This window comes from Microtus oregoni, unplaced genomic scaffold, assembly GCF_018167655.1.
Source record: "Microtus oregoni isolate MIOR12 unplaced genomic scaffold, Mior012 000041F_ref0000270, whole genome shotgun sequence".
NCBI lineage: Eukaryota > Metazoa > Chordata > Mammalia > Rodentia > Cricetidae > Microtus > Microtus oregoni.
Window position 1 is genome coordinate 22,183,315 of NW_024543208.1, and position 25,881 is coordinate 22,209,195.

Below are 25,881 nucleotides of genomic sequence, written 5' to 3' on the forward strand. Positions count from 1 at the left end.
GCTCAACTTAAGCAGGACTAAAGAAGAATTCCTATTGGTTAGATCAAAGTCAGCATTCCTCAGTACATGTGGCTCCCCAGTGGCATACACCTGTGACTGAATATCAAAGCCCATGCTGGTCTCCAGGCTCCCTCGGTCTCTTTTCCCAAGTACTCATTACACATCTCAGAGGCCCCATGCTAGTCTCCTGACCCTCTCACCTCTCCCACTCCTTCTGCACTGTGCAATCTGACTGTTCCAGAATCTCACTCTTCTTAGGAGAGCAAGGCTGTGTGTCTCATGGCCCATGCTTGCTAGTTTTCCTTCTTCTTCAGATAGCCCTGGTCATGTTCAGTCCGCTTCTTTGGCTGTCTGCTCCAGACTCTTCCAGATGCCTCTGGATGCTTTCCTTCTCTTAACCACAGTAAGACCTTCACTGTTGTGGGAGCTCCTTCTGCTCCTTTAGCCAATAGCTGTTCCCCTCTATTTCTGCGTCATGTCCATTTGGAGTTTTCTGTGACTGTCTCCATTTGTTGAAATGAGAAGTTTCTTTGATGAGGGGTTGTAACTGCATTTAAGTGTGGGTATAAGGATAAGATTTCAAAATCTCATTTTTAATGACTGTTCAATAAATATTTTTGAAATGAAAAGAAGGTGGGAAAGAAGATGTAAGGGAAGACAGGGCAAAAGGAGAGAGGACAGGAGGGAGGAAGGGGAAGAATATCCAAAACAGGTGAATTGAAAGGAAATGTCCTCAACCCTACACAACTGTAGGCAACTGAGGACTGAAGAAAGCTGGGAATGGAAAAGGTTGCCTTCCTTAGGAAACAGCACACCAACCAGGTGTCCAGTGCCAAAATGTCAACCCTGAAAACATAAGGTAACGTTATACAGACTGACAGGTTCTATTTAGGAATATGTGTGTGTGTGTGTGTGTGTGTGTGTGTGTGTGTGTGTGTGTACATATATATGCATGTATCTACAATTAGTGGAAGGGGATAGATGGAAGAATTTGAAGAGAAGAAAGGGAAGGGAGACGTGTAATTATATATATGAAATCTCAAAAATAAAATAAATAAATAAAAAGAAAAAGGAAGTGGAAAATGATAAATGGCAAACATGGGGCTTGGGTTGGATGGGGGAGCAGGGAAGCGCATGTCTTAATTAAGGGAGCCATCTTGGGGTTGGGGAGAGACTTGGACCTAGAGGGGCTTCCAGGTGTCCAGGGCGAGGTCCCCAGTTGGTTCCTGGGGCAGCTGAGGATAGGGAACCTGAAATGATCCTGTCCTGTGGCCATACTGATAAATATTTTGCATATCGCCATGGAGCCTTCGTCTGGTGATGGATGGAGATGGAGAAGGAGACCCGCACTGGAGTACTGGACTGAGCTCCCAAGGTCCCGGTGGGGAGCAGAGGGAGGGAGAGGACGGGCAGGGAAGTCAGGACCAAGAGGGGTGCACCCATCCACGGAGACAGTGGGGCTGATCTATTGGGAGCTCACCAAGGCCAGCTGGACTGTGACTGAAAAAGCAGGGGATAAAACCGGACTCTCTGAATATGGCGGATAATGAGGGCTGCTGAGAGGCCAAGGGCAATGGCACTGGGTTTTGATCCTACTTCATGTTCTGGCTGTGAGGGAGCCTGGCCAGTTTGGATGTTCACCTTCCTAGACCAGGATGGGGGGGGGGGAGGACTTTGGACTTTCCTCGTTGCTGGGAACCCTGACTGCTCTTCGGACTTGAGAGGGAGGGGGAGAGGAGTGGGGGGAGAGGGAGAAGAGTGGGGGGACGGGGAGAGGAGTGGGGGGGGGGGAGTGGGAGGCTGGGAGGAGGCGGAAATTGTTTTTTTCTCAATAAAACTAAAAGAAAGTTAAAAAAAACAAACAAAAAAAACAAATAGTGCTGCTATGAACATAGTTGAACAAATGCTTTTGTAGAATGATTGGGCATCTCAAAAAAAAAAAAAACATGGGGCTTGGAAAACAGTTCCAGGTGAAGGTCTCTAGATAAAGAGTGTGAGATGATCATCTTATCCCATTAGGTACATGGTATCTCTAAAAGAATGCAGTGTAGTGTAAATACTCTATGGGAGAGTCGAGGAATATTAATATCTGAAGAAAACTGAGAGAAACATACAGAAATCCAAAATTAGATATATAACTTCAGAAAAGCTGGTCTTAATGCAATGGAAAATCAGACCAAGAAACGAAATCAGGCAGGGGAGTGTGACAAAAGCAGGTATGAATAAAATAATTAAACTATTTGGGATTTAATTTAAAGACATACATGGGTGAAATCTACAAAAATCTTGCATTTCTATTTAAACATTAGTTGTTAGTAAAGGACATAAGAGAGAAAAAAAAGGGTTTAGAACCATGGATGACCTTCCTGCTTAAATGAGATTTTATCCAGAGCAAAACAAAACTTTCTGCATGTGTCTCCTACTGTGGAAATCTTTTTCTATAACTACTTTATGTGTCCTTTGATTATTTGGTTAGTTAGATTTCCATTACTTAAAATGGGTTTTCCTCTATTTTGCTATTGCAAACTGAGATTTCTATTATAGGCATGCTGCATCCTTTCATTAGCAATTCCCATTAATAGAAGAATTCCATCTCTTGACATTGCGACCCCTGGGCTTTATTGATGCTGCTTTTAGCACACATCAGCTGTATAACTCAGGTCTCTGATTCACTCATCTGTTTTTATTTTGTGGCACAGCAACTTCACATGTGCAGCCAGTGCCAGGCAGAAACATGGATAACCAATTATCTGTTAAATCAATATCTCCCAGATGCAAGTTATTTAATGTTTTTATTAACCCTCAGCAAGGCATCATTCCTCACTTCCCATACAAAATAACTATTCAATAGGAAAAGCAGCTACTGCCCATACACAAGCATCATTTAAAGCTAAAGGGGAAAATGGAAAGCTCTTTCTTGCAAAAACATCTTCTTTTAAAATTTCTACATATTATAAAACATAAAACAAATCTGGGTCATTTACAGAGAAAATTTTTTCTAAAATCAGGTGCTCAAAATGAATTATTAGAGGTAAATTTAGTTAACCTAATGAAATACTATAAGAATTACATATGATTAGTCTCCGAATATAATCAACACCATCTCCAAATATAATACAAAATTAGATATATAACTTCAATTCCTTTAATCTGTACATTAAGAAAAATATAAATATTGGATTAAGAAATGATCTCTTCTTTCTCAAAAACACACAAACACTTCTTTCTCATCATTCCGTGCACAAACCAAAATGAATGAAAAAAGAAATTTGCTGTTCATAAAAGCAAGAGTAAATTTTAAACTTGATTCTAAAAGTCTTCCATGTCTTCTCATTAAAGGAAAATATGATCACCCCTTTTGCCATTGCAATTCACACTGCTCTTACTAAACTGTTTAATTTGTCTGGATCTTGGAGATTGCTCTGCTTTTGGGTCAATGAAGGTGTCGTGTGATAGAAGCTAGCCAACAACAGCACACTTCATGAAATATGGTCATATAGTATTAGAGCCTAGCAGTCATATTCAACTATAGATAGATTCCACCCAATAAGCGTGACCAATGAGGAAAAATAACATCTACCTCTACCCAATCAGAGACAATTGCAGAGCCCAGCCAATGGCAGAGTCCACTCAATGGTTTCACCAGTCCATGGAAGACAGTCAACAATACTGTTTAACCTCAGAAAACAGAAAGCAATACAATCCAAATAGATAACCCAACAGTTAGTCATCTGCCAATCTAACCTTGCTATCAGCCAATACTATAGAGAATCCCAGACTAGACCAAATGGTAACCATAACAAAGAATGTCTGCAAAGTGGGTCAAGGTTCTCATCTATTCAAGTAAATATGTATCAAGGAGATAAGCACTACAAAAATTCAGGTAAATATGATACCCTCAGAAGAGAGGTATACATGGATCTAATCTACATGGGAAATAGAAAAATACAAGATCTTCTGAGTAAATTAGGAGCATGAGGACCATGGGAGATGGTTGAAGTGGAGAGGAGAGTAAGAGAGGGGAGCAGAGAAAAATGTATAGCTCAATAAAATCAATTTCAAAAAGAAAAAAACAAAACAAAGAAATATTAATGAGTTCAACTCATTAATAAATAAATTGAGGTCTATAAAATGACTGAAAAGATTTAAAAATAATCCCCTTAAAGAAATATGGAGAGAGAGAGAGAAAATCTTTAAAAATTGTATTTGGCATTATATAAAACAAACTTATTCTTACTAAGAGAATTTTAAAAACAGAGCTGTTGAGACTGGCAAGATGGCTCAGCAGGAAAAGGTTCTTGCCTCCAAAGCTGACAACCTGAATTTGATACCCAGGACACACATGGTAAAGGAGATGTATGAATCCTACAAGTTGTCATCTTAGCTCTGGCACATGCATAGGCCCACAAACATGTAAACATATTCAAATAAATAAGTAAGTCCTGTTTTTAAAAGCTGTTTTAAAATAACTATAGCCATATCACATTGGTATAGGATACACACTACAAACACAAATACAAATTTTAAGATCAAAATCATAGAAGGTGGAAAAGAGGGGGAATGAAAGTGTAGTTGCCAGACTAAAGAGAAGTTGCTATCAGTTTAAAGTAACCTTAATGATGATGCAGTTTATGTAAACCTTGTGGTAACCAGGAAAGAGGAATGTTTATCAGGAGTGCAAAATATGTTGAAAAGTCATTCAAAGCAGGTCACCACATTAACCATCAAACAACACAGAAAGACAAAGAGGAAGAAAAACAAAGACCTTACAAAACAATCTTAAGACAAAGTCTAAAATGGCCATGGCAAATCCTTATCTATCTGTAATTGTTATAAATATAAATGGATCAAATTATCTAATAAAAGGTCAGAGAGTGGCGGAGCTTTCTAGAAACCAATCATCCAATCCCCACAAGACACTTTGCTAGAAAGGGCATACACTGATTGAAAATGAAGAGAAAGAAAATGACATTTCACTCAAATGGAAAGTGACAGAAAACAGAAGCAGCTATTTCTATGTCCAGCAAAATAGACTTTAAGTGAAAAACTACAAAGAGTGAAAAAGGGATCAATATATAATTATAAATATGCAAATCCCACAAGAAGGCATAAAAATCATAAATAGATAATGCACCCCACATTGAAGCATCTAAAGACATAAAACCATTATGAAATGACATGAAGAAGGAGACCGCAACACCATCATAACACCAAGAGACCTCAACAGCCTACTTTCAACAGCAGACAGAAAATCTATAAGGAAAGATTGGACTTAAATTCTCCCTTAAACAATCAAATGTACATAACAGACACATATAGAGTGTTTTAGCCATCAGCACCTGCTTGCACAAGATCACAATGACATAAACTAGAAACCAATGACAAGCCAGGAATACTCTTAAGCTATTGGCCAAACAGTACTGCAAATGACATAGTTTCTATATTATTATTTCTGTTCTGAGCAGGCAGGAATGAACAAGTGACCTCTCCCTACAGAAGTTTACTTTTAACCAAAGAACTAACAACAGGCAAAGATAAAATGATGGTATCCTCGACTGACTGGTTGAGTTTTGTTGTTGCTATTGCTGCTGCTGCTGCTGCTGCTGCTGCTGCTGCTGCTGCTGCTGCTGCTGCTGCTGTGGTTGTTTTAAGACAGAGTTTCTCTATGCAACCCTAACTGACCTCAAACTCACAGAGATCCCACCTGCCTCTGCCTTTCAGGTAACTGGTACTAAAGGTGTTTGCTACCACACCCTGGTCACAACATTGGTTTTGGCAATTAATTTTTAGATATGACCCTGAAGACATTGGAAGCAAAAGCAAAGTTAAATGGTCTCACAACAAACCAAAATGTTCTTCAAAGCAAAATAAATGATTAAAGTGAACACACAACCCCATAGAAGACATAGTTTCAAAGTGAATTCTAATAAGGTATTCATGTCTTAAAATACAGAGAAATAAACTCAAAAGCAAGGGAAAAATCCAATTGAACCATGAACCAAGGAACTGAACATGTATTTCTCAAAAAAAGACATATAAATGGCAAATAGATCATGAAAAAAATCTCAGCATCACTAGTTATTAGAGTAATACAAGTTAAAGCATGATGAAATATAAGCCTATATCCATTAGAAAATCTTTATCAAAAAGAAAACCCATAGCAAGTATTTGAGAGGCTGGGAAAACAGAAATTCACCCATACAGTTGCTGAAAACATAAATCAATATAGACATTCTAGAAAATGGTGAGAAGAGTCCCCTAGAAACTCTAAACAGCATTTTTATATAACCCAGTAATCACATTACTAGATATATATTCAATGTGTTAAAGGAGTATATGCATCCCATGTTCAGTGCAGGACTATTTACAACAGCCAACATGGGAAATTAGACAAAATGTCCATCCATGGATAAGCTGATACAGAAAATGGCATGTGTACATTGTAGGATGTACTGACCAGCTATAAAAACCAAGAAATTGTGTGATTTGTGACAACACGCATAAATTGGAGCAGGGCCATGGGGATAAGTATAATTATCCAGAAACGGAAGTCAACTACCTCTGATCTCACTGATATGTGAAATCAAAGCTAAGATCACCGAAGTAGAAAGTGGAACGATGCTTGCCAGAGTCTGGAAAAAAATGAAAAGGCAGGGAGTGGGAGCTGAAAGCCAAGGAAAGGTCCATCAATGGGACAGAGTTTCAGATAAGAAAGTTTTTAGATAAATTGCATATGTATTACAGATTTCAAGATAAATAAGAGAAAATTCCAAATGTCATCCTGTAAACAATATCACAGGTAAGTAAAGATGGTATGATATTCAGCTTGATTTAATCATTCCATGTTGCATAAATATGCCGAAACATCACATTGCACCCTAGAAATGTAAATAATTACAATCTGCCAGTCAAAAGCAATGATGGCACAAAATTTTAAAAGTCCGTGTTTTCTGCTGGGGTCTGAGGTTTTTGCACATCATTGTTTTGATCACTGACATGTGGGGAATAAAATCTGAATGCCTCGACCTGGCTCCCAAGGCGCTTGTCTTCTCCTACTTGTCCATCACTCAGTCTTTAAGGTCTTCAGCACATGTTGCTTTCCACCTATACAAAAAACAAAACAAACAGAAAGCCCACCTTCGTGAATGCTTAGAAGTAGACCTGACTCAAGACTCTTCTGCTGTGCACATGCTATTTGCCCTACCCAGAAGTGCTACTCAAGGGCCAACCCGATGAGTTTTTACAATGTACAGAAGTAGATGTCTCCTCCCATTTTACACTGTGATGAAGACAGAATGTAGGCCATTCCTACTGCCTCCTTCTTGCCTGGTAAGTAGCCTGTAACAGTTTAGTTAATAACCTTGCTGGATTATTTGTCCATGTGTTAGTGTAATTTCTTCTTCATCTGCATAGAAACCTCTGGAGCTGGATTTTCTATTTTAGCGAGTCTAAAGTCAAACATGGTGGCCGGAAAAAAATAGCCACAACTAAATAAAGTTTTTAAAATGAATGAGGGAATAAAAATAGCTATTTCTAAGCCAACAACATAATAGTCATCTAAGCAAGTCCTTTTGACTCATTTATTGCCTTTAAATTCTCTCTCCCCCCTCCCTTCTTTTTCTCCATCCTTTGCAAAATGGTCTTTAAACTTTCCTATGTCTGTTTCAGAAGCAAAAAAGGGGAGAAACAGAGGGAAACTAAGTAACTCACTCAAATAGATTACGTTTACCAAAGTCTATATTCTAATATGCTCCAGTATTGATCTAGATGCTGAGGAGTCTGGGTAACAAGAATAAGAAATACTGGGCCATGGAGGCAAGTGGAGAACAGTCTGGGGATGTCACCAGACAGTTTCCTATGCAGAGGAGGCCCTTAGACAAGCCCTGCAGGATGTGCCAATGCCAAGGTAGCGAGCATGCAAGACGCATCCTGATAATTGCTCACGCTGGAGTAACAAGCCCGCATGTTTCAGAGAGAGAAATCTGTCAAGGAGGTGCACAGGACGTTTTGCATGACACTGGTGCTGCTTCTATTATTCACCTGACATGGGAACTCATGGTCAGGTATTCCTGAATGTGACCCTGGCTCTGGTCTATTGCAGCTACACCCATCAAACTTTCCCTGGAGAGAGAGATTATAGTTTACTGAGCCTGCTCCCAAGTATGATCCCTGTTTCTTATTCTTGCTGACACATTTGATTCGGAAAAAAAAAAAAACCAAAAACAAAAACAAAAAACTCATTGTTGAGCTTGAGTCCCACCCCAAAGTAAAGTAAAGAACAAACCCAAACCCATAAATTTAGATTTATTGGCATCAAAATCCCCTCTAAAGTAACTATGTTGGTGTGAAGAAAAACCGTTTCTAACTAAACAAAAGGAAAACAAAAGGAAAAATTGTGTTTACTCAAACTTGTTTTTCCAAAGGGTTTGTCATTTCTTAAAAGTTAAAAAGAAGCTTTTATATAAAATTCCAATTAAAAAGTGGTATTCCACCAGAAAATTGGGTTTTTAAAAATATTTTGTGTATTTACTTACAAAATACTCTGGAATATATGTCATGTGTATCCTGATTTATAATATATGTTATCGTTATACAGATCTTTTTAAAGAAAACTGTCATCATAATTTTATAATTTTGAAAATCACAAGTAATGACTTACTAAAATGCTTAACTAACAGGCAACTGATGCGTTGTGCCAATTTCATATTTATAAACCAAACACTTAACAGTCACTATTTTTATGTATCCCTAAATGATACATACAGTATTCTCATTTTCCAGAAATATCTTTTAGAGAAATAAATTAATAAATTCAAAAGAAACAAGTCATCCTGTGCAGGGGTGGTACACGCCTTTAGTCCCAGCACTCGGGAGGCAGAAACAGGCAGACCTCTGTGAGTTCAAGACCAGCCTGGTCTACAGAGAAAGTTTCAGGACAGCCAGAGCTGTTACATAGAGAAATCCTGTCTTAAAAAAAAAAAAGAAAAGAAAAAGATATGTTTAAAGACATTTAATATCTCCAGAAAATTTACCTGATGCACAAAAGGTCACAAAATTCATACAGAAAACTTAGTGACTTGTAATGGAAGCTATGGTATATTTTATGTGAATTGTTTTTTAAAATGAAGACATTCCTCTATGCACATGTGTGAGCCTGTTTGAGAGTACACATATATGTGCAAGTGTCCTGTGTGAGTATGCAAGCATGTGTGTTAGTGTTGGGGTGTGTGTGTGTGTGTAAACTTGTGCATGTGAATAGCAGAAGACAACCAAAAGTATTATGCGCAGAAATCCCATTCATTCCCTTTGAGCCAAAATCTCCGGCTGACCTGGAGTTCACCAGTGAAGCTGGACTAGCTGGTTAATTCACTTGCCCAGATAGTTACTACAAACACCTACCACAGTGCCAGGCATTCTCTTTTTTTTCCCATTTATTTATTTATTTATTAAAGATTTCTGCCTCCTCCCCGCCACCGCCTCCCATTTCTCTCCCCCTCCCCCGATCAAGTCCCCCTCCCTCATCAGCTCAAAGAGCAATCAGGGTTCCTTGACATGTGGGAAGTCCAAGGACCACCCACCTCCATCCAGGTCTAGTAAGGTGAGCATCCAAACTGCCTAGGCTCCCACAAAGCCAGTACGTGCAGTAGGATCAGAAACCCATTGCCATTGTTCTTGAGTTCTCAGTAGTCCTCATTGTCTGCCTTGTTCAGCAAGTCCAGTTTTATCCCATGCTTTCAGACCCAGGCCAGTTGGCCGTAGTGGGTTCCTGATAGAACATCCCCATTGTCTCAGTGTGTGGGTGCACCCCTCGCAGTCCTGAGTTCCTTGCTCGTGCTCTCTCTCCTTCTGCTCCTGATTTGGACCTTGAGATTTCAGTCCAGTGCTCCCATGTGGGTCTCTGTCTCTGTCTCCTTTCATCACCTGATGAAGGTTAATATTCAGGAGGATGCGTATATGTTTGTCTTTGGATTCACCTTCTTATTTAGCTTCTCTAGGATCGCGAATTATAGGCTCAATGTCCTTTATTTATGGCTAGAAACCAAATATGAGTGAGTACATCCCATGTTCATCTCTTTGGATCTGGGTTACCTCACTCAGGATAGTGTTTTCTATTTCCATCCATTTGCATGCAAAATTCAAGAAGTCCTTGTTTTTTACTGCTGAGTAGTACTCTAATATGTATATATTCCATACTTTCTTCATCCATTCTTCCATTGAAGGTTGTTTCCAGCTTCTGGCTATTACAAACAATGCTGCTATGAACATAGTTGAACAAATGCTTTTGTCATATGATAGGGCATCTCTTGGGTATATTCCCAAGAGTGGTATTGCTGGGTCCAGGGGTAGGTTGATCCCGAATTTCCTGAGAAACCGCCACACTGCTTTCCAGAGTGGTTGCACAAGTTTGCATTCCCACCAGCAATGGATGAGTGTGCCCCTTTCTCCACAACCTCTCCAGCAAAGGCTATCATTGGTGTTTTTTATTTTAGCCATTCTGACAGGTGTAAGATGGTATCTTAAAGTTGTCTTGATTTCGTGCCAGGCATTCTCATGGGTTCTGGATATAGAACTCAGGTCCCCCGAGCACTTTACTGACTGAGCTGTCTCTCTAGTCCTGCAATCTTTTATTGAGACAGAATCTCACTCCACAGTACAGGCAAGCCCAGAACTCACTATGTAGCCCAGGCTGGCCTCAAATCCACAGCAAATCCTCCTGTCTTAGCCTCCCGTGTTCTGGGATTATGGGTGTGTTTTACCATTCTCAACTCCTAACTATATATCCTAACCGAAAACTCAATGACTGTGCAGGGGTTAAATCTGTTGATTGTATCTTGAGTGTAACCAGGGAACTATTTAAATTCTCTTTAAATGAGTTGTGAGGGTAAAGGAAAAAAGTTTCTCTGTAAAATAATTAGGAATTCAAAAGCAAGCTGATTATTCCGTTAGGTCAGAGACCCACAGCTAAATTTATCATTTTCATATGTCTCTTTTCATCTGCTACATATAATTGCCTTGTTATTTGCCCCCTTTTAAACCGCAGAATAAAGTTCAGCACACAAATAAAATTCAACACAGCTAAACACATAAAAGTTGTTTTTACAGAAGTTCAAACTCAAAGCCCCCTTGTCCCATCCTGTTCTCCTTTAGAACTGTCTTAGTTGGAGCAGAATGGCAATGGGTAATAAGCCTTCTATAATTAAATACCCACAAGACTGTAAGCTAGAAGGCACCCACATCCAAAGATCTAATTACTCAGATGTCTGGCATACATGAGTACATGCTTTCTAATGTCAGGAGAATTAAGATAGCTCACAATTTTGGCCGGTGAGTTTTAAATCTGGTTGACACATGGTATGTAAAAACATAAAAAGTATCCTCTCTGGCTCCCTGCCCTCATCTCCCTAACCTTTCTCTTGCCATCGCTAATGATGCAACCTGGGATGCTGGGACTCTGATTCCTGTTGTGGTAAAACACCCTGACAATGCCAACTGAAGGGAGAAATGGTTTATATTACCTAACAGTGGGTAACAGTCCATCACAGCAGGCAAGTCACTGTGGCATAAGCTTGCAGGAGTTGGTCATAACACATCCATGATCAGGAGCAGAGGCCAATGAATGCAAGCATGCAGTTAGTGGCTTGCTTGCTCTAAATGTGGCTGCTCATTCAGACCAAGGACCAGCCCATCAAATGATGCCACCAACATTCAGGAAAGGTTTTCCTACTTTAATTAACCAGACCAAGAAAAATCTCTGATAGGCATGCCCACAGGCCAATCTCATTCCATAATGCCTCATGGAGACTCCCTTCCTGGGTTATTCTAGGTCCTGTCACTTGACAATTGAAGCTAACTATCACATGGCCCCACCTGCGAGATGAGGAAGCCTGTACAAAAATGAATGCTTCCGGAAAAGCAAACTGTGCAGCTCTGCTCTGTCAATCACCTCGGAGGATTTTCCTTGGCTTTCAAGCCTCATTTCAGCCCATTTTGTGGCAGATGAGAAGGTGAAGACCTTCACAGAATGGATCAAATTTGTCAAATCCAAATGCAAAGAGAAATCTGGGCTATCATCCATCACTCAAGGGAACTGTGTCTAAAACATTCATTGGCATGGACAATATTTATCATCATGTGCACAAAATGGACATAAATGAGAGGATTATCCCCTCTTGACTGAGTGCTCAGATTCCCAGGGGCATTCTGGGAAGAGGAAAGGCAGAGCTGCAGTCTTCATCCAGAAGCAGAGGAAGCAAGATGAGAATTCCTTACTGAGAAAAGGTCCCAAGTCACATGACTAAATATAAATAAGAATTATGGGCTAATTTAAGTTGTAAGAGTTAGTTAGTAATAAACCTGATCAATAGGCCAAACAGTTTATAATTAATATATACCTATGTGTGTTTATTTGGGACGGTATGGCTGCAAGACCAGCGGGACAGAAACTTCGTTCTACATCTATTTGAACTTTGATCTCATTTCAGGACCTGAAAGGTGGTTCCAGTGGACTTCTTTGCTCCTCTTCCTAATTGATTACATTGAACAACCTCCTTCTGTCTCTTTTTTTTTTTTTTTTTTTTTTGGTTTTTCGAGGCAGGGTTTCTCTGTGGCTTTGGAGTCTGTTCTGGAACTAGCTCTGGAGACCAGGCTGGTCTCGAACTCACAGAGATCCACCTGCCTCTGCCTCCCGAGTGCTTGGATTAAAGGCATGCGCCACCATCGCCCAGCTCAGTTTGTCTCTTTTTAATAGGTTTTTTGAGGACCGCATGACCACACTTAACTTGGGGTACATTTTGGGGGTATCTGACAGTGCAGCCTTGGTTATGGTCGCCATTCAGACTCAGTAGGTCATGTCTCAGCAGCGCTGGATGAGGCAGTAGTGGGTAGCAGGGTCTGTATTCCTCTCAGTAAGTATGCTGGAATGCAGCCCCAGCATTTGCTGCGTGCCACAGGTAGAGAGTTGTAATTGGAATCACGCTGCCTCTTGATAAGCCTAAGGAAGTGGTCCCATGCATTGCTGCGATGCAGATGTGATGCTGGCCAACTCTGGCCACATGAATTATCACAAATTTGATAAGGGTAAGAAACCATTACTTCTCCCTGTTTCATGTGTTCTCCACCTATGTTTTTATTTTCTTAATTGTTAAGTGCTGAGGAATGTTCTTTCAGTGAAGGATATTGGCTCACCGGCTGCTCAGCAATTTCATCACACAGTTCTTTTCTATTTTCTCTCTGAAGTGAAGGGAAGAGGGTGATAATTGTTCATGGTGACCTTTGGTAAATATCATTGATGTTTGAGAAAGTTGCCTTAATATACCATTTATAGAGGCTTGGCACATAGTTGGTGCTCAATAAATGACCTTATGCAGCATTCAGCAGCTGTTGGTGAAAAGTCAATAGAAAGCTAGATGACCTAATACACAGTCAGCCTGAGAGTAAATATTTTTGGTTCTGAGGTCATATGGTCTCTGTCACAGCTATTCTGCTCTGCTGATGAGGTGCAAAAACAACTATAGGCAAGAGCTCAATGAATAGACAAAGCTGTTTCAATTGTCTTTATGAAAAAGAAATGGGCCCAGCTTCACCTTTGGGATATGGTTTTCAGTTTCTAATAACCTTGTCTTTTGTTTAATCTTTAAGGAGATGGATATCTAGAAAAAAAGCTTTTAGATTAAGGGTGAATTTAAGCAGAAATATATTATCAATTTATTTCTAGATACATGGGTCAAATAAATGGAAACAATAACAGATTACCAAAGCACAATTTAGTGATCAATATAGAGGATATAAAAACATAGGCATCATAGTAACGACTTTTTTTTAACAAATTGAAAAAAAAATGTTATGTTCATTTTGTAAATAAGAAAATTATCAACTAATTGCTATTTTTGTTATTTTTCAGCCTCCTATTAATTTTGTTCAAACTCTTGGACAATTAGGATCAATGCCTCACTGTGCACATAAGGAGATTGTCTTTGGATCTTCTGCTGTAAGAACTCAGATGATTGCAGTCTCTGCTTAATCCTTGCTATACCCTCCTAATGCTCGTGGGTGGAAGCTGAGGTGGTAACTTCCAGCTTTTGCATATATAGAGATTCTCTTGTCTTCTACACAACAGAAACATTTCCACTAATGGTGAGGCACTGTGTTTTCTTAGTTTATATTTCTTGGTGCGGTGTTTACTCAGTGTGGACTCCTGGTCAAGCACTGTTGCAGTTGGGTAAGTCAAGGAAGAAAATAACAAAGATCTCTGTTGCTAAGTCACTTGCTGTCAGCAGGGAGGGTCAAGAAGAGAGAAATACTTCTGAAGTATTGAATCGAATGGGAGTAGATAATAATAATCGTGAGAAAAAGAAGTAGAGATCAGAATTGGGGAATGGAGAGGGTCCAGCATGGATGTGTGAGCACATACCTGTATGCACTGATGGAGGTTTGGAGACTTTCATATTAATTAGTGTGTTCAGAGCAGCAGAACTGTCCCTGTCCTCACTGAAGTCACACCGGAGCAAAGACTTGAAGGAGTTGAGGGAATAGGCAAGAGATTTTCCCATGAACAAAGACTGCCTGCCAGGACAAAGCTGGTCTTTTGTTATTTCTGAACAAGTGAGTCCTTTGTGGTGATAGCAGAAACTAAGGGTAGATGTGAAGCCAGGGCAGATGGACTGTCCTCAGGGTCTGATTATAGGTTGATACCAAATTCATCCTTAGGACTCTGGGTCTTGGAGAGTCACCCCTGGTGTGACACAGAAATCTTAAAAGGTGCCTTCTGTCTGCTGTGCCCAGAATAGACTATAGCATTCAATAGTAAGAACCATGGTTCCATTTAGAAGTGCTTCTTATGTTTCATCCCTATGGGACATAAAGGAGGCTATGGCCAGCCTGTGACATTGGAGGTGATAAGAAAAGCCAGATACTGGTTAGACTTTGAAATAGGGTCTGCAGAATTTTATGACTGATTGTGTATAGATTGTAAAGGAAAATAGAGTCAGGAAAGATGCTTAGATTTTGGCTTGAGTCATGGGTTAAGAGAAATATCCTATATAGGGGAATAAAAAGACAAACTCATGTAAAAAAATGATAGCCCTTAACAATAACCCCTGGCTCCACGCTGCACCTTCACACTGTCATTTGAGAATGCTAACAGAATTGTTTTTTCTGGTCTGGAGACAGCAGCTTTTGTAAAACCTATCTGCAATGCGTCCTCCTCTGGCCCCACTTCTGTGCGCATTCCATCAGCTGGTTTCTATCAGAAACTCATAACCTGAGATGGCTCAGACTCACTGGGAGATAAAAATACATCTTTCGCGTACTAGAATGAGTTCTGGAATTATTCTATTCAGGAATAAATGTGCCTTGAACATTGTGTGAACACCTGCAGAGTGCGAATAAGATCACTGTTGAATCATTCTCAGTGTTCCAGAACATTCTATGGATCCAAAGCTTTGCCAGACCTTCCACATATTTTATTTTATTATTTTGTTTTGTTTAATTTTTGTAATACTGGATACTGAACCTGGGGCCTTATGCATGCTAGGTAAGCTCTCTCACCATTGAGCTGTATCTCCCGCCCACATTGCCATCCTAATCTACACAGAACCAAGCAAGCATTATCCCTTTCTAGAAGATGAAGGGCCCACATTCCCACAAAGAATTCAACTTGAATAGTTCAGATACATTCTGAGGCATGGGTCTGAAAGTTCCTCAACTCCAGACACACGGTGACCCCGAAAAAACACAGTTCTTACCTGAAAGAAAATTAAGACATTGTTTATTCTGGAGCCGAGTTTGAATGACCATGACTTGAAAACACGGATTTAGGTCACCACAAATTCCATATTCAACAAAGAAGCAGTTTCATTAACCTTTTATAATAACCAAACAAGGCCATAAAGTAAGACGCTTTTCAAACACATTGATGGAAACCTCAGAGAGGAGTTTCCATCAAGATGGGGCAAGTTTTCCCATAGATCTCAGATACTATCTGATGACGTTCTTAGCCCATGAGTGGGTGGGAACTAGTGGTCTGCTAAGGTAACAGAAGCTCCAGTTGGTTTCTTTGTTTTCAGTTAGTCACAGGATGTTAGTTCTGACACAGAGGTAAGCAATGACAACTGAGAATTACAATAAAAACGTTGAGGACTGGCCCAATGTAAGTTAATTACTCTGTAGACCTGTAACATCCCAACCACTCCATATCTTGTGGTTCTTATCACTTAATCAGTTTTTTTTCAGACACAGTTTCTTCCCTGGGATTTTCCTGTCTGTCTCAAAAGTTGATGAACAATCTTCTGTATTTGATTCCCTGCCACCTGGACCTGGGTTGGCTTGGAATATGAGAATAAAGAGATCAACTGACTAAATGGTTATTGAGTGCTTTTGATATGCCCAGAAGTGTGCAGGACCAAGGGAAGACAGAGGTGGATAATCATCTCAGGTTTGAGGGGATTTCCTGCTTCTGGTCCATTGGATCAGATAAGTGTGTGACAGAAAGTAGCAGAAACTTCTGTTGGGAATGGCTTCCCTAATTCACCAGGGATTTATGTGGATTAAAAATATGCACTAATCAAAGTAGTTTGTTAATTGTTTAAATTGCACAATCCTACTTGAGAATGGTTTGCCATAAAGTTTTCTTTGTATAAACAAGAACCTTTTCCTTTTTTCTTTACTTTTTTATTAAGAACTTTTAATGCGATCTTTTCATTTTACATAGCTATCCCTGTTCCCACTCATTCCCTCTGTCTGCCCCGCTACCGCTACCCCACCCCTATCTACTTCTCAGAGAGGGTAAGGCTTCCCATGAGCAGTCGACAAAGTCTGACACTTCACTTCAAGGCAAGACCAAGGCCCTCCCCCATATATCCAGGCTGAGCAAGATATCCCTCCAAAAAGAATGTGCTCCTAGATGCCACTTCAAGCACTAGGGATAAATCCTGGTTTCACTGCTAGTGGCCCAACACACTGCCCAAGTCTCACAACTGTCCCCCACATTCAGTGGGCCTAGTTTGATCCTATGCAGGTTCCCTTGTTATAAATCCAGAATCAGTGAGCTGCCACTGTGGGTTTCGGTGGGTATCACTATGACGGTCGTGACCACTTTGTTCATATTATCACTCCTCCTTCTCTTGCACTGGTCTCTGGTAGCTTGGCCCATGCTTCACTGTAGATCGCTGTATCTGCTTCCACCAATTGCTGGTTAAAGGTTCTATGATCACAACTATAAGGTAGTCATCAATCTGATTACAGGGGAAGGCCAGTTTAGGCATCCTCTCCACTTAAAGTCTTAGCTGGGGTCATCCTTGGTGATTCCTGAACCTTTTCTAATATATTCTCATTTGTGTTCTTGTTTCTCTTCAGGAGAATCACTGAAATGCTTGAGACTCAGATAGAATTGAACATTTCCCAAGAGCTGCCAAACTTCAAATCACTTCTTTCATCTACATCTCTTGAGAAACACTTCCATAGGAAGGTCATTAGAGCCCTCGGCCTCATGGTCAGGCCCATCCCACTCCATTTAGTGAGGCTTCAGTGAGACAGGCTATGTCATCTTACTTGGTACTAGGAGCTAAGACCAAACTGGATATCATTTTAGAGAATTTTGAATTCAAAGAAAAAAATCAGCTGAGGACCCTTTCACCTTTAGTCACTTAGAAAAAATTAAACTTCAGATCATGATAGGGAATGATTGACACTTTTGTTAAAATTTCCTGTCAGTTCTAATGACTGTTTTATTTATAGCTGGGGAAAATGCCCCTTGAATGCTGGGCCAACCTTATGTGTGGAGTTGATGGGAGAGAGCTATCATTATGATTTCAGTCTTGCTTTTAATGACCGCATGTTGTGCACTTGAAATAAGTTCCCAAAATCATGGGACACCAGGAATGTATGAAGGGAAAAGTTTCTTCCAAGACAACTACAGAACTGTGATAGCTAGCAATAGCCCCCTTCATTGGGACTATTGATCTGAGCACCCAATCAAGAGGGGGTAATACTCTCATTTATGCCCGTTCTGTGTCCATACTGCTAAATCTAGTTCATGCCAGTGAAGGTTTTAGACACAGTTTCCTTGAGTGATGGATGATAGCCCAGATCTCCCACTGTTTAATGTAATCACATTAGGAAGAGGAGCAAAGAGGTCCACTGGAACCACCTTTCAGGTTCTGAAATGAGATCAAAGTTAAAATATAATATAAATATATATAAATATATATATAAATATATACATAAACATATATAAAAAATATAAAAATATATAAATAAAATATAAAATATAAGATGGAAGTTTCTGTCCCAAATAAACACACATAGGTATATATAAATTATAAACTGTTTGGCCTAGTGCATGGGTTTATTACTAACTAGCTCTTACAACTTAAATTAGCCCATAATTCTTATCTACTTGCTTCCTCTGCTTCTGGATGATGACTGCAGCTCTGTCTTTCCTCTTTCCAGAATTCTCCTAGTCTGGTTGCCCCCGCCTATACTTCATCTGGCTATTGGCCAATCAGTGTTTTATTAAACCAGTACAAATAACAAATCTTTACAGTGTACAAGAGCATTATCCCACAGCAAATAGAAAGATTTTTATATGCACTTCTGAGTAAAAACCATTAAGGTGTTGTCCCACCCACCATCGGTCCATCATAGCTTGGACTTCAACCTAGTCCAGAACCTTTCCCAAAGCAGTATCTGAGGAGCTTCTATTCAGTTAAGCATACTTTGTGTTTGCTGCAGTTTTTTTTTTCTGTTGCTATATTAAAGACCATGACCAAAGCAACTTGGGGAGGAAAGGATTTGTTCGGGTTATACTTCCATGCCATATCTATCAAGGAAGGAAGTGAAGGCAATGATTTATGCAGAAATCTGGAGGCAGGAAATGAACCTGAGACCATAGAGGAACCAGGACCATGGATTTCCCTTCCCATGATTTACTCAGCCTGCTTTCTCATACAACTCAGGACTGATGGCACCACCACCAGGGAATACAACCCTCCAGTGTCATTAGTCAAGAAAATTCCCTATATATTTGCTTACAGGCCAATTTGATAGAGGCATTTTCTCAGTTGAGGTTCCTCTTCCCAAATAACTCTAGTTTATGTCAAATTTACAAAATGCTACCCAGGACAGAGTTTTAAACAAAATAGATATGTTTGTCCCTATGGAAAAATTATCTTATCTGATTTTGTTGTGGTGAAATATGTATATGTGCTGTCTAATCATTGCAAACACACAGTCCAATAGCATCAGATACATTCATGCTGCTCAGCTACCATCGCCAGGATCTTTTGATCATTCTGTACTGAAGCTTTTTACCTCTTAAACCTAAGTCTTCCTTCCCTCCTTCCCAATCCCCTGGAAATGACCATTCCCCTTTGTATCCCTATGAACTGATCAATCCAAGTACCTTATGTAACTGGGGTCACAGAGTGTTTGTCATTTTGTGACTGACTTACTTCAATTAGCAACATAGTGTCTCTGAGGTTCATCTATGATTTTAAAACGTATCAGGGTAACACTCTATTTCTTGTATATATCATTGTGTTTTATCTTTTCACCCACATGTAAACTCTTCATTTGTTTTCATGGCAGATCGATTACTAACAATTCTACTGTGGACACAGTGTACAAATCTCCTAGAGTCCTTTCTTCTCATTCTCTTGGCTATATACCCAGAAAGAGTTGCTAAAGAATGTGGTAATTCCATTTCTAATTGCTTGAGGCAACTCCATACTGTTTTTCATAGCAGCACAGAACCTTACGTTCCACAAGCAGTGCACAATGGTTCCAGTATCTCCCTCGTCTCTTAAACATTATTATTTCTGACTTTTTTTCTCCCTTTAGTAATAGCCAAAACAACATGAAGTGGCATCACTGTGAATTTGATTTTCATCACCCTCAGAGTTAATGATACTGAGCACAAACAGTTTTTGAATGACCTGAAAGAATTCATTTGCTAGGTCATGAGAAATAAATCGATCCATTTTTCAGATAATGCTGTACAGCAAAGTGATTATATCCATAAGTATTCTGAACATAGAAGAATCCAGAAAATATGTAAAGAGCAGATTTTTTTTAATTTTCTTAATTTCTGTTTTATTTAGAAAAATATTTGGTTCCTATAAAAGTTGTAGGCTAGTAATAGCCCCCATACTTCCTAATGTTAGCATTTTATGTAACCATGGTACATTTAACAAAACAAAGCAGTTAGCCACGGTGCAGCACTAAACTAAAGACTGTTTTTCTTCAGACTTTTCAATAACGCCCTTTTTCTAGTTGAAGATTCTATGCAAATTATCATAATACATTTTGTTGCCCTCTCTCTCTCTCTCTCTCTCTCTCAAGCCCTTTTTCTAGTCGAAGATTCTATGCAAATTACCATAATAAATTTTGTTGCACGCGCTCGCTCTTTCCCCCTCCCTCCATCTCTCCCCCATCCCCTCACAGCCCCTGACCATTTTCTCACACCTTGTAATTGATTCTCCTATTTTGTAGGTGTAGACCTGCCTCCCCCTCCACAGCCACTGACCATCTTTCTCACACCTTGTGATGGATCCTGCGATTTTGTAGGTATAGACCTGCTGATGATTCCCCATGCTTTGCCTGGATTTGGGGGGCTGGGTCACATAGGTAAATTGTTTTTCTCATCAGTAAATTGTTTTCTGCATCAGGTCAAGGCTGCATGATATTAACAGAGATCATCACTGTGGTACTCACCTCCATCCACAGCTAAGGTAAGAACTGTCAGTAAGTGCTTCCATTGCAGGCACTACTTTTCCTTTTCCATACTAGATTCCTTAAAATAAAGTCATATTAAATCTAGCAATCCATCCCCACAAGAGGAAAGGAAAGCTCCTGCTGGCAGAAGGTGTACTGAATGCCTTGTAAGTGAGTGTTAAAATCACAGTAATTAAATATTTGGGAGATTAAGCAACATCCACTGACTCTTAATGTTTCACCCACAAATTTTAGCTTTTACCTGTGACTCTTACTAATATTGCTGAAGTAGGTCTCATCTTTCCCAGTCTATCATGATTTTTAAATTTACTATTTAGAATCCTTCTATAAGGAAGATTTGCCAATTATCCTCCCCTCGTTTATGAATAGGTCATTTAATTATATCATTACAAACTCACAGATATTTTTTTAATGTCTGTGGATTTTAATAACATTTCACCATTTATTTTTCTCACATTGTTGGAACTCTAAACATTGGTAGCTCTTTTTTTTTACAATTTTTTTTATTGAGAAAAGGAAAAAAAAACAAGTTTCTGCCTCCTCCCAACCTCCCATTTCCCTCCCCCTCCTCCCACCCTTCTCCCCCTCCTCCTACTCCTCTCCCCCTCCCTATCCAGTCCAAAGAGCAGTCAGGATTCCCTGCCCTGTGGAAAGTCCAAGGTGCTCCCCCATCCGTCCAAATCTAGGAAGGTGAACATCCAAACTGGCTAGGCTCCCACAAAGCCAGCACATTAAGTAGGATCAAAACCCCGTGCCAGTGTCCTTGGCTTCTCATCAGCCCTCATTGTTCACCATGTTCAGAGAGTCCGGTTTTATCCCATGCTTTTTCAGTCACAGTCCAGCTGGCCTTGGTGAGCTCCCAATAGAACAGCTCTACTGTCTCAGTGGGTGGGTGCACCCCTCGTGGTCCCGACTTATTTGCTGATGTTCTCCCTCCTTCTGCTCCTCATTGGGACCTTGGGAGCTCAGTCCAGTGCTCCAGTGTGGGTCTCTGTCTCTATCTCCATCCATCACCAGATGAATGTTCTATGGTGATATGCAAGATATTCGTCAGTATTGCTCTAGGATAGGGTCATTTCAGGTTCCCTATCCTCAGCTGCCCAAGGAACTAACTGGGGACATCGCCTTGGGCTCCTGGGAGCCACTCCAGGTTCAAGTCTCTTGCCAACCCTAAGGTGGCTCCCTTAACTAAGAATTGTGCTTCCGTGCTCCCCTATCCAACCTTCCTTTATCCCAATCATCCTTTTTCCCCAAGTTCCCCCCATCCTCCCCTTCTCCGTTTTCTCTCCCCATCTCCCCTTACCCCCATCCCACCCCACCCCCAAGATCCCAATTTTCTCCCCAGCAATTTTGTCTACTTCCCATAGTCAGGAGGATACTCTTTTATGTTGGCTCACATGGGTTGTCACTGTGTTGTCTTGTTTTTGACATGTTCTATTTGCCTTTTACTTTCCTTCCTTTTGGTACCCTAAAATCCTCTAGGTTCAGCGTGGATTTTCCCTACTGTAATTCACAATCAAGCATTTCTCCAAGAGGTCCTACTTTGTAAAGACAATAGTTAAAGCTACCTTCTGTGCATCACTGTATGCAATTCACAGATTATGCCTATGCTATAATTTACTGTGGACTTTCTATAATTAAGCCATATACATCTCAACACTCAGGCTAATAGGATGAATTGGTAAGGAGAAAGAACCCAATAGCAATGCTCCATCCTTCTTTTCCTAGCACTCACATGCTTATGAACGTGGACCCTACAGGTTTTGCTGTAGTTTGAATAAGAAAGGCCCACATAGGTCCATCAGAAGCAGCATTATTAGGAGGTGTGATCTTGTTGGAGTAAGTGTGACTTTATTGAAGGAAGTGTGTCACTAGCCCTTGGACTTTGAAGCTTGAACCATACCCAGTGTAGCTGTCACTCACTGCTGTCTGCAAATCCAGATGTAAAACTCTCAGCTCCTTTCCAGCACATGTCTGCCTGTATACCACCATGCTTACCACCATGCTGATAATGGACTAAATCTCTGAACTGTAAGCCAGCCACAATTAATGTTCCCTTTGTTAGAGTTGCCATGGTCATATTGTCTCTTCACAGCAATAAAACCTAGATAATACAGACTTTAAATTCTATGATTCTATAGCAAATAGTCAAAAAGATTCTCCCAGAAAGAAATTTTCACTGAGTGAGTTCATTGTTTCACTTCATTAAAAAGAAACTTAAGCCTTAGAGGATACCAGTTCTTATCTGTGACTTTTTAGGTTGAACCATTTTTTTTCATTTTGTTGTCAACTTTAAAATGAATATTTTAATTGATTTTTATTGAGCTCTACATTTTTTTCTCTGATCCCCTCCATGCCTCTCCCCTCCCCTCTTCAACGCTCCTCCAAAATCCCCATGCTTCCAATTTACTCAGGAGATCTTGTCTCTTTTTACTTTCCATGTAGATAAGATCTATGTAAGTCTCTCTTAGTGTCCTCATTGTTGTCTAAGTGCTCTGGGATTGTGGTTTGTAGGCTGGTTTCCTTTGCTTTATGTTTAAAAACCACTTATGAGTGAGTACATGTGATACTTGCCTTTCTGTGTCTGGGTTACCTCACTCAAAATGTTTTTTAGCTCCATCCATTTTCCTGCATTATTCAAGATGTCACTATTTTTTCTGCTGTGTAGTATGCCATTGTGTAAATGTATCACATTTTCCTTATCCATTCTTCGGTCGAGGGGCATTTAGGTTGTTTAATTTTTATCAGATAGCTGTATTAAATAATAAAGCATAGAGCCCACGCTTCTGCTTACATACAAGGTCTACATTGTTCCAAAAATAAATTGCTATTACTTACTCTACCTAAGTCACCAGTCATCAAACACGAGAAGAAGGATTATTGACAAGAGAGCTTTACCTCCCCTGAGAGAAAACTGACAAATGATAGAAAATGTCTTGTTTGGGGCAAGTCCTGTGGATAGCACTGGCACGAAACAGGAAGACTCAGGAATCTGCTGAACATCCAGTGATGCTGATTTACCAAGTCCCAAACCTAACAGTGTCAAAGTGAAGACAACTTTACCTAAAGGAACTTTTACATCTTCCTATGCCTCTCCATAGGAGAGTTGTTAAGTAGCAAATATTTTCTGCAATGGAACATCTCAGCTGGGGAACTGGGACCAATGGGACAGGGTCTCAGAAATAGGTGGGTAAGGCGTCGGCGAATGATTGACAGGCACAAGACTCAAAGGAACTGCATCTGAATGTGTCTTTACTAGGTCAATACTTTATACAGAAAAGATTGCTTAGCAGCATGTATTTTTTATGCAGTACAGATTATTCTTAGAATCATTATATCAGATACAGGAGAATAGAATTTCATCAGACAGATGTCCCTGGTGTGAGTTTGTGGTTGGTCATACTAGACATGGCTTGGCATTAGTTTCGATATAAAACTTTATCTAGGCCGGGCGGTGGTGGCGCACGCCTTTAATCCCAGCACTCGGGAGGCAGAGGCAGGTGGATCTCTGTGAGTTCGAGACCAGCCTGGTCTACAGAGCTAGTTCCAGGACAGGCTCCAAAACCACAGAGAAACCCTGTCTCGAAAAACCAAAAAAAAAAAAAAAAAACTTTATCTAGGCTATGAGCTCATGGCATTAACAGTCACACAGTCTCCAGTCTTTCTATATTTCTGTAATCTATGCAGAAGAATTTCTTCTTTCCTCCTTCTTCTCCACATTTCTAACTCCTTTTCAAACCCTCCCCAAAACCAATCTCAAGAAGTTACAGGCATTTATCTCTCTCTTCTATTCTTATCCCATTTTTGCTAAATCTGTTTTAATTGCTTAATTAAGTTTGCCTTTTGTTCTTTATTTACTAAGCACCAGATTAAACCTGGAAATCTTTTGCCTTGAATGTTAACCCATCTTCCTCCATTAGCATCATATACTCCTGTATATGCCAATGGTTCATCAGTGGGCTCTGGAAACTTAAACATACTATCCTCTCTTCCAGAAGAAACCCAACTGTATTCCTTAGAACATAAGCAGGTAATGCCAAAAGTGCAAGGGCTCCAATGCAGGAAGCACAGCACACACACCTTCTCTGCGGGCACTCTTCCTTGAAGTTTGTGCCACATCTTAAGTGAGAGATCACGCAGACTCTGTGGGAGGTAGTGTGACAATTTTCCTCCAAAACTCTTTAAAGAAAACAATGAGCATATACCAAGGACTGCCTCAACTGAACATTTGAAAATGTCTAAGTCTTATCACTGTGGAATTCCCCAGCGATACTGTTTCTAGCCTGACAATATTCAAGTGTAGTTAAACTGATCTGCATATGGAGGGGAAATGCAGGTGAGCAGTTACCATAGAGATAATATGGAAATCAACTGGAATATTGAAATAAAAATCTCGCTGAAGCCTTTCCTCTTTCTGCCCCCACAGACAGATTGCTAATCCATCTGATATCTCATAAGTATGTAAAAACATCCCAGTTGAAGAAAAACTAACAGTCGATAGTGCTGTCTTTGTGGTTCACATTCCATTTCAATTCTGTGAAGCATTTTTACCTTCTTGTCCATGACCAATGTTATTAAAAGAACTTTGATATCTATGCCCTTTGCGATTCTTGGGGAGAACACCAGAGGAACAGGGAACGGCATGGGAAAGGAAGGCTGGATGCACAGGGCATATTAAGACAGTTAGCAAGTTTCACAGTTTCCTGACATTGGGTTGTTGATATTGAAGATGGGAAAACTCACACCGAAACACTCTGTCCTCTCCCTTATGAGCAATAGATTATGCTGAACAGTAGATTATTTAGCAGTTTTTCCCAGTCTATCTTAAGTGGTTCTTCCTTGGAGACCTATTACCTGAAACCTGGCAAAGATTTTATTACAAATGGAGGTCATCATGAAGTTGATCATGTCTTCCACGAGATGTGCATTCTCCTGCTGAGTTTTTAAAAAGGAAACTTTCCAAACAGCAAGAAAATGGTTCTGTGCTATAAAATGGGTATGAGACAATAAGCAAAGCACCCTAAGATGTCCGAGAATATTCTCTCTGAGACCACTCTCCTCGGCACTTTGTCTCTGGAGTAAGGGATGGTATCTAGAAGCCAGCTTCCCCAGGACTTATGGCTGACATCCCTATTCCCCCACAATAACATC